This window comes from Microtus pennsylvanicus, chromosome 8, assembly GCF_037038515.1.
Source record: "Microtus pennsylvanicus isolate mMicPen1 chromosome 8, mMicPen1.hap1, whole genome shotgun sequence".
Classification (NCBI taxonomy): Eukaryota; Metazoa; Chordata; class Mammalia; order Rodentia; family Cricetidae; genus Microtus; species Microtus pennsylvanicus.
Window position 1 is genome coordinate 96,092,717 of NC_134586.1, and position 9,790 is coordinate 96,102,506.

The window sequence follows — 9,790 nt, forward strand, 5'->3', positions numbered from 1 at the left end:
TAAAGGTTCTGAGCGTCTGGTGTCTCCTTGACTCCGCCTACTCTATATATCTCTGTTCGGTTTCCCTCCTGGCTTTGCTCTGCTAAACCATTGGCCGAAACAACTTCATTCATTAACCAATGGTAACAAAACATATTCCCAGCATATAGAGGGGAATTTCACATCATTGGGGGTAGACACTGGGGTTCAGGACCACAAACTACTTTGGTAACCCCAGGGAAGGAAGATGTCGCCAAGATCCATCCCTCTGTCCCTGTCTCGGATAAGGAAGAGCACCTTTAGTTTTATTTTGATTATTAGTTAGAACTGAGGGCATTTCAAGTATTGGGGAAAAAAATCCTTGAGCATCATCGTCATTTTCCTTTACTCTTTAATTTCCCCCAAATTATGTTTCTGACCAGCAGAGCGGTGGTGGGAAAGGCTGTCGGTAGTGGTTGCAGTGCACCTCTTGGGCAGCAGAGGGAGCCCGGGGCTTTGTATCCTTCACCGGGCCTTGAGTACTAGTTTCTCCCATTCCACTGTGGCCATTTCTGATCCAAGACAGAAAACAGGTTTAATGTTCCAAAAAGGTGTCTGGGAAGGACTGGGGACATGAAGCCATCAGTGAGCCCGAGGGGACAGGGGGTCACAGACTGCCCTCGCTGTCAGGGTATCGGCAAGGCGATTCTAAACATTTGCCAACAGGTAGGCCCAGCTCCAACCCTGAAGGACACCGGAGCCTCACGTGCTGTGTGAGGCGGGCCAGAGGGACTGGGCTGGGTGGTAACTGTTCATCAGGTGACAAGGAGGAGTGTCAAGATTTTAATACCTGAACTGATACACAGAGGCCAAATGCCTGGGTGTCGGCTGTGGGTGCCTGAACTGGGTTCCTTTTTAGCTCAGGATTCCTTTTTAGCTCATAGTCTGGTTCCCAGTGACTCATGGGATTGCGGTGAGAATGTGTGACTTGGCCCATTGTCTTCTCTCTTGTCCCTTTAAGCCCCTGCCCAGTTCTCAGAACAAACCCACCCCAGCTTGCTCCCAGCCTGGGCCACGCCTAATCCCTGAGGGAGCTAGCTGGGGTAATTCAGGGGTGTTTGGGTGCCCCATTAGGACGGGGCTGGCCGGCCCACTCTGAAGTGCCGCTCACATCCGAGCTGATCTTGTCATGGCTCAGACTGGCATGCCAACATCCTCAGGCCTCCAGATGACTGGCCTTGGATCTGGAGGGTGGGTGTCTCCATGACCACTTGAGGCAATTCCTTATATTGCCACCCCACCCATCCTGAGCCCAGGGAATCCTCCACGCTGGGAAAACATTCAGTCCGCTAATAGGTCTGGGGTAGCTCTCTCTCTGCCTCTGCCATCTCCTAGTGAACTGCTAAGATCTGCTTCCTTGAGCCAGTGCCCAAGAGCTACCATGAACAGTGTTACCTTCAAGGATGACAACTGGGAACTGGAGGAGGAGGGGCTCAAAAAAGGGACATACCTGGTTTTCAGAGTTGCCATAGTTTGGGGAACACAAGCTCACCTTTAGGGAACAGGGAGGCTGGAGTCTAAGGCCTGTGCCACGTGGAGGCCCTTTCCACCCTGCATGCTGAAGTTACACCGGGGGATTTTATGCACCAGCTCAGCTGTACTTCACTGTGACCTGTGCGGTGCTTGCTATCACACCCCTGTTTCTAGATGGAGAAAGGGGGCTTAGTTAGAGCACCAAGTCTACGGCCTCGGCTAGAAAAGCCTCTTGGAGTCAAGCTCAGGGCAGGGTTCAAGGGCTGATGTCTCTTCTCCCATCCTTCACTCTCTTTCAGAAAGCCAAGTTTCTCTTCTTCCCTAACCGTGGAGGCAGGAAGCCTTGTCAAGCTGGATAGTTGTTTATTGACTTGACACAAGTTAGAGACATCTGAAAGGAGGGAACGTCAATTAAGGAAATGCCTCCATGAGATCCAGCTGTAGGGCATTTTCTTAGTGAGATGGGAGAGAGCTCAGCCCATTGTGGGTGGTGCCATCCCCGGATTGGTGGTCCTGGGTTCTATAAGAAAGCAGGCTGAGCCTGGCTGTTGGTGGTGTACGCCTTTAATCCCAGCACTTGGGAGGCAGAGGCTGGCGGATCTCTGTGAGTTCAAGGCCAGCCTGGTCTACAAGAGCTAGTTCCAGGACAGGCTCCAAAGCTGCAGAGAAACCCTGACGTGGAAAACTTAAAAAAAAAAAAGAAGAAGAAGGAAGAAGAAGGAAGAAGAAAGAAGAAGAAAGAAGAAGGAAGAAGAAGGAAGAAGAAGGAAGAAGAAGGAAGAAGAAGGAAGAAGAAGGAAGAAGAAGGAAGAAGAAGGAAGAAGAAGGAAGAAGAAGGAAGAAGAAGGAAGAAGAAGGAAGAAGAAGGAAGAAGAAGGAAGAAGAAGGAAAGCAGGCTGAGCAAGCCATGCGGAGCAAGCCAGTAAAGCAGCACCCTCCATGACCAGCATCAGCTCCTGCCCTCACTGCTTTCGGTGATGAACTGTCACCACATAGAACCGTGAGTGAAATAAACCCCTTCCTGTCATGGTGTCTCATCACAGCCATAGTGATGCTAAGACAAGTGGGTACCAGGATAGTGGGGTATTGCTGTGGCAGGCCTGACCATATTGTCTTAGGGGGGCGGTTAAGGAAGGACTTTGGATCTTTGGGCTGGCTCGGAAAGCCACGGAGTGTTGAGAGCTCTCTGTAGGAGCCTGGCCGATAAGAGCTGTTGCTTATGGTGCTTCATCACGGTAACCCTAACTGAGACACTGATGTGGGGGCAGTGGTTTGGGAACAAATGACAGGGATACAAGAGAGCATGGGGGCCACAGTCTAAGATTGGATGGGGAAGTCCTTCATCTACTGACGGAACTGTCCCAAGTCACACTTATTATGTTGCCGGTATCTTGCCTTGTTTTGATCTCGGGGAGGGTTGTAGAGGGAGGGTTGTAGATTGCTACTTCAGATATTTGTTGGTTCTACAAACAGTGTATGGGGTGGGGATCTGTCAGTCAGGGAGGCATCCCCTGGGGCTCCACAAACAGAAGCAGCCCTGCTCTTAGGGCACAGGTGCTCAGCTGAGGGAAGAACCTGGCTCTAGAGTTCTCTACGAATCGTCTATTAATTATGAGTCCCCGTGGTGAGAAATCAAGCTTGCCTGAAGATCAGAGAGCAGAGCTAGGCCACTAGAGGCCAGGTGGTGGTGGCATGCATCTTTAATCCCAGTACTTGAGATCCCACACTTTTAATCCCTGCACTAGGGGAGGTGGAGGCAGGAGTGATGTGGCTGGGTATAAGGAGTATAAGGTGGGAGGAGACAGGAGCTCAGGGAAGTCTGAAGCATCAGTCAGAGGACGCAGTCTGAGAAGGCATTCCGAGGACAGGATCGCCATTTTGGTCTGAGGGTTCGGTGGAGGTAAAAGGTCTTGGTTGCTTCTCTGATCTCTCAGCTTTCACCCCTGCATTTGGCTTGAGGTTTTTCTTATTAAGACCGATTAGAAGTCGTGTTACAAGTCCCTTCTCCCATGACAGTTGTTTTTCTCAGTGGGAAGGAGCGTGTGTTTGCTCCCAGGCACACAGCCGCCCCTAGCATTGGAGGCTCTTGGAACCTCTCTGGGACGGTCAGGCCAGGGCAGGCCTGGAGCTAGAGAATCTCAAGGGGACGTCTCTGTCACTTCTATGGCTACAGCGAAGGCTGCTGAGGGAGTCTTTGCTTCTCTGTTTTCACCGTCCTCTGCATGGTCCGCGGGAAACCTTGCTGTCTGTTGGCCTGCAGTGCGGCTAAGAGCAACGTTCTCAACTTTCTGTAGATCTTAGCTGTTGCATTCTGTTACTTTCTTGGTTGCGGGTGACCAGGTACCCCACAAGAAGCAATCTCAGGGAGAAAGGGTTTATTTGGGGCTTACAGTTCAAGGGGCCACAGTCCAGCATGGTGGAGAAGGCAGGGTGGCAGGTGTGCAAGACAGCTGGTCACATTGTGTTTGCGGGGAAGCAAGCTAGGTTATAAACCTCACCGCCCCTGGCTCCACCTTCTAAGTGCCCTGGAATATTATTTTTAAGGTGTGTTACTTTTGTTTATGTTCTGGAACATTTAATAATGCAAAGATGTGTTTGATGAACTAAGATTCACCTGCGATCAGGAAGCCAGGCCAGCAATTAAGAGGAAGTTTTAGGGAGGAGTCAGGTGGGAGCCAGCAAGAAGTGAGCTACTTGCTTTTCAGCCTCCCTGGGGGGCAGAATTCTTCCTCAACCTTTGAATCTTGAATTCTTTAGAGGGGCCAAGGTTTAGATAAGTTTCCCTACGCAACTTTGAAAGAGTCAGTGCCTGAGGGAACAGAATTTCCTCAGGCTGTGGCTTTTGTAGCCTAACCACTATAGCTGCAGATGGCTGAGGAGTGGAGTTATAGTGGCTGACCAGGGTAGCTGTAGCTTAAAAGGCAACAATGATTAAAAAAGGGAACAACCTCAAAAAGTCCCACAACTCCCCCACACAGCACCACCGACTGGAGATCACGTGCTCAAACCCTTGAGCCCATGGGGGCACATTTAACAATCTACCATGGCTGTCAAACCCCGGGGGCATCATTTATTATTATTTAAAAAGATTTTTTTAAAAATTGTGAGTGCAGGTGTTGATGGTCTGGAAGGTGTTGGATGACCTGGAAGTGGAGTTACAGGTGGTTGTTAGTTGCCTGTTGTGTGTTCTGGAAACGGAGTTTGGGTCCTCTGCAGAAACAGTTCTCAGAGCGAAGGACCCCTCTCTGGGGATCTCTCCTGATTGACAGATTACCCTCCGGTTTGTAGAACCAAGGCGCCTGAGGAAACCCAGCTATCCACCCCTGAAGCAATCAAGACGAGGAAGAGCCTGGCAGAGAGACAGCCGAGCCTTCCCTCCAGCCATTATTATTACTTTTTAAAATATTCTTTTTTTTGTGGTAGAAAAATTTAGTTTCACTCCTAACCTTTACAGAGCTTTTAAAATTTATGTCTGTTTTGAGACAAAGTCTCTCTTTGTAGCTCTGGCTGACCTGGAACTATGGTGGCTCACAAGGGTAACTTCAGCGTCAGGCAATCCCCATGCCCTCTTCTGGCCTCCTGGGGCACCAGCCCGGCACGTGCTACGCAGACATACGTACAAGCAAATATCCATTAAACAACAAAAATCTTAAAACAACAAAGCCCAAATATTCCATGTGGGCATTTTCCCCCAAATGGGTCAAATCTTGGCAGCTTGTTTCCAGAATTTACCTTTTAACCCCTCTTAGAGATAGGAGCAATATTTCCTGTCTTCATATTTAACTAGCCTTTTCTGATATCTTCACACCTCTGTGTTCCTCTTTTTAAAGACCTATTTTTATTTTTAATTATGTATGTGGGTGGGTGGGGTGTGTGTGAGTGTGTGTGTGTGTGTGTGTGTGTGTGTGTGTGTGTGTGTGTGTGCAGCTGTGTTCACAGAACTCTAGGTGCCCTCAGAGACTAGAGGTGCTGTATCCCCCTGGGCTGGGGTTACAGGGATTGTGAGCTGTCTGGTATGGGTTCTGGGAACTGAATTCTGGTCTTCATGCTCTTGTGCCTTAAGCCATTTCTCCAGTTCTCCTTCTGTGATCTTGCATTTGGCCTGTAGCAAGCCCCTTGGTTTCCCTCAGGGACCCATCACTCTGAGCGGTTTGGCCCTGAGAATGTAAAATTATGGAAAGTATCTCAGAAGGTCTCACCCTTCTCTTGTTAAGGGTTTTCAGTTCCCGTGATGTGAGACCTGACATGAGAATTTATAGCTCCGAGAAGCAATATCGGCAGAACACCCCATCAGCTGCTGACGGTAAAGAAATGGTCTAATTTTAAAAATAAGCTTTCTGTGTGGAGTTATGTAGAGTCAGGTGGTGTCTCCATGGTGGGGGTAGGGGATTCCGAAAACAGTTTAACTCCTCAGCCACCCGAAGAATCAGATGTTGTCCTATGGCCTATCAGGGAGGGGACAGAAGTCTCCAGATAGTCTTGTAACTTGTAAAATTTAATTATAATTTGTTTGATAGTCATATCTGCAAGCATCAAGCTTATAAATTTTTTTAAATTACTTATTTTTTATGCATTGGTGTTTTGCATGCATGTAGGTCTGTGTGAGGATGTCAGAGCCTCTGGAACTGGAGTTACAGGCAGTTGTGAACTGCCATGTGGGTGCTGAGAATTGAACCCAGGTCCTCTGGAAGAACAGCCATTGCCCTTAACTGCTGAGCCATCTTTCCAGACCTTGAAAAGATTTATGATTATTTTTATATGGCGTGTGTGTCTGTGTGTATATACACATGTGAATGCAGTTGCTTCTGTAATCCAGAAGAGGGCGTTGGATTCTCTAGACCTGGCATTACAGGTGGCTGTGGCGCCACCTGCTGTGGGTGTTGGGAGCTGAGCTTAGGTCTTCTGAAGAGCAGTCCACTGTCTTAAACACTGAACCATCTCTGTAGCCTCAGGCATCCATTTTTTTAGAATATTTTATTTATTTATTTATTTATTTGTTTGTTTGTTTGTTTGTTTCATGCAAAATTTTGTCATCTGTGAAATAAAGGAAAGAGGTGGACTAGATGGCGCCTCCGGGGGCTTATAATTCTGAGCAATGAAAACAGACAGCAACCAAGGTTACAAAGGAAGGGCCAAGGTCAGCAGGAGATCTGACCCATCCTCATGTGGGGTCTCCCTAGAGGTGGTTGGGACGATTCTGGATGGTCCCCACTGTGGTCTCAGAGTTAGGTCTCATATCCGCTTTTCCAGGTTTGTTGTAAAAGTGATTTTATGCCTCTGGGCACTGAAGGCAGGGACAGCTGGACTGACTAACGCAGTAGCCACTGCCCTGTCTGTGGCAGGCACAGAGGCCCCTGTGTACCCAGATGAGCGCTGGGAGAACCTGGAATGTTAGCACGCTGTGCTGTTCCTTCAAGGGAAGGAATACGACCCCTGTTATCTGCCTAGAAGGCTGGGGCGGATGTGCACTCTAGCCTGATGACCTTTGTGCTATCAGTGTGGCTGGAGATCGCACTGGACCCTCCCACAGGCCTTTGTCATAAGCTTATTTTTGCTGGTCAATCTATAGAACCCATCTTTATGGAAGGTGCCACACGTTCTTTACAAAGAGTTTTGCTGTAGTCACGTCCAAGCTTTATTTAGCTTACTTTGTTCCTTGAAGAGATTTATGTGTGCTTTATTGTGCACACAGGATTGAAGTAATTATCACCAGAATAAGTTTTCACCCGATCGTGCTGTGCTTAAACATGCCTAAAATAAACGACTCGGTCAGACTTCCCAAGTTTGAACCAACCCCAGCCACTTGGTCGTGTGGAACCAAACACCATCATGCCTCCCATGGCTTGTCACTGCTGGCTGTGGGGGCATCCCCCTCCCACTGCACCCCACACCCATCCAGTCCCAGTCTTCCCTGTGTTCATTTGCCAGGGAGCTCAGACGCCTGTCACAAATGCACAGCGGGACGCTGGCAGTACAGGGACCAAAACACACAAATATTTCTTGTAATATTTTGGTTGGGAATTGCAGGCAGCTGTGGGGAGCTCTGGTACCGAATTCCAGTGAGAGTGAGGTGGCTGACAATCTGTAGCTGGCATTGGCTAGGAAGTTGCCTTTTCTTTTCCTGGGCTAGCTCCTTGGTGTGAAGTTTGTAGAGAGACCTGGAAGCCAGGCCAGGCCTGAGAATGTCTCTTTAAGGCATTGTGGTTCTTCTGGCAGCTTCCTGGGGCTCTTTCAGTGCCTCACTTGCTGTACAGAGGTGGCAGGTGGTCCTGGATGCGTCTGCACACACGAGCCTGCTTTGGCCATACATCTCCTTGGTCTCTGGGTTCACGGTACTGTGAGTCCTCTCTGTGCCACTTCGAGGACAGCAAGAGTATCCTCTGTTTCACTTTCCCCAAAGGGCACAGTTTTCCTGTTGAACCATAGAACCAGTACCCTCTCTTTGTGGCTTTTTAGCTGCATCTCTACCTGCTGGGTTTGGAAGTATCCCCCAGACATCAGGTCCCAACACCAAAGCCAGTGTCAGAGTGCCAGCTGGCAGGAGCTGTGACAGGCAGTTAAGCAGCAGGCCTGTGTCCTCATGAAGTGATTGGCAGTATTATTCTGAGTGGGCTTGCCATAGAGTGAGCCAGCCTCTGTCCTATTCTCTATAGATGTGACAAGAAGCCAAGCCACACCCTGACCTTCATGACCTCTGTAACTGTCAGCCACGTAAACTTGGATTGTTTAAATGTTGCCCAGAAGAGAGACTTACGTGCACTCACCTCCCCTTCACCCCAGCCTCACAGTGCTTTCTGTCCGTTGTTTTAAGTCACCAGGAGCAACTGTTGTGTGCTCCTCAGAAAGCCAGTGTCTTTCTTCACGGCTCCTGCAGCGTTCTTCTGCCCACCATCTTGGTTTGAAGTCGTCCTCTCTTTCCCATTTCTGTGAGTGTTCTGGGGGTCGAACTCAGGCCACCAGGCTTGCACAGCAAGTCCTTGACCTGTGGAACCATCTCGCCCACCTAATCCTCATTTCCTTTAGAATTTTGTCACAACAAAGAGACCAACATGGTGTCGTTGGATGCAGGCTTCTCTAGGAAGTGGGACAGTTATAGATTAGATTATATTCCTGTAAAAAAGATGTGTTCATGTCTTTTAGTTTAGTTTTCATGTGTACAAGCATTTGTCTGCATGTATGTATGTGCACCATATGTGTGCAATGTCCACAGAAGCCAGGAGAGAACAGAGCTCCCTGGACTTGGAGTTAGGGATGTTCATCTGACATGCGGGTGCTGGGAATTGAACCAGGATCCTCTGGAAGAGCAGCCAGTGCTCTTAACCACTGAGCCATCTCTCCATCCCCATGTGTTCAAGTCTTAACCCCATATCTGTGGGGGTGAGGGAAGCTGCAGCAGAAACCAACACTTAGGTCGTGTTTCTGCAAGAGTAGCTGTTGCTTTCCAGAATGGCAGCATCACACGGGCTTGAAAAGACACCATGGTAGAATCATACAGCTCTAGATCACCTGAGCAAAAATCTTCTATCAAAACTCATCGACACATAACCACTTACCTGTGGGTCCTTTAGATGCAATTACACAGGGAGCCCAGCCAGTAGGCAGCACCCCCTCTTTCCATGGCTGGCCTCGCCATGACAGGCAGGCCAGCCCAGCTATGGGAAGTAAGCTAGGAGGCAGCACACCTGCATGGCCTGTCCAGCCCATACAGTGGTTGTCAGGCTCACTCCATCATGGTGGGGAAGCCACGATGCTGAGAGTGTGGCATGGCTGGTCACATGGCTGTCAGGCAGGAGACAAAGATGAACATTCCTGTTTGTCTGGATTCCATTGTACAGAATGGTGCTCCCCACATCAGTCTGGATCATCCCACTTGAGTGAACCCAGTGTAGACAAAGATGAACATTCCTGTTTGTCTGGACTCCATTGCACGGAATGGTGCTCCCCACATCAGTCTGGATCATCCCACTTGAGTGAACCCAGTGTAGACAAAGATGAACATTCCTGTTTGTCTGGACTCCATTGCACGGAATGGTGCTCCCCACATCAGTCTGGATCATCCCACTCCAATGAACCCAGTGTAGACAATCCTTCACAGAGACAGCTAAGAAGCTTGTCTGCTGTGTCACTGTAGATCAAGCAGACAGTCAATACCACACAGTGGCTCTTCTATCTGACCCACACTCCTCAGTATCTCCTGCTCACAGACCTGTCCCATCCTTGGTCCCTAGAGCTTTTTTTTTTCTCTCTGCAGAGGACCTCAGAGAGCATGTTCTTTGTGTTCCTTTCTTCCTTCTGCAGC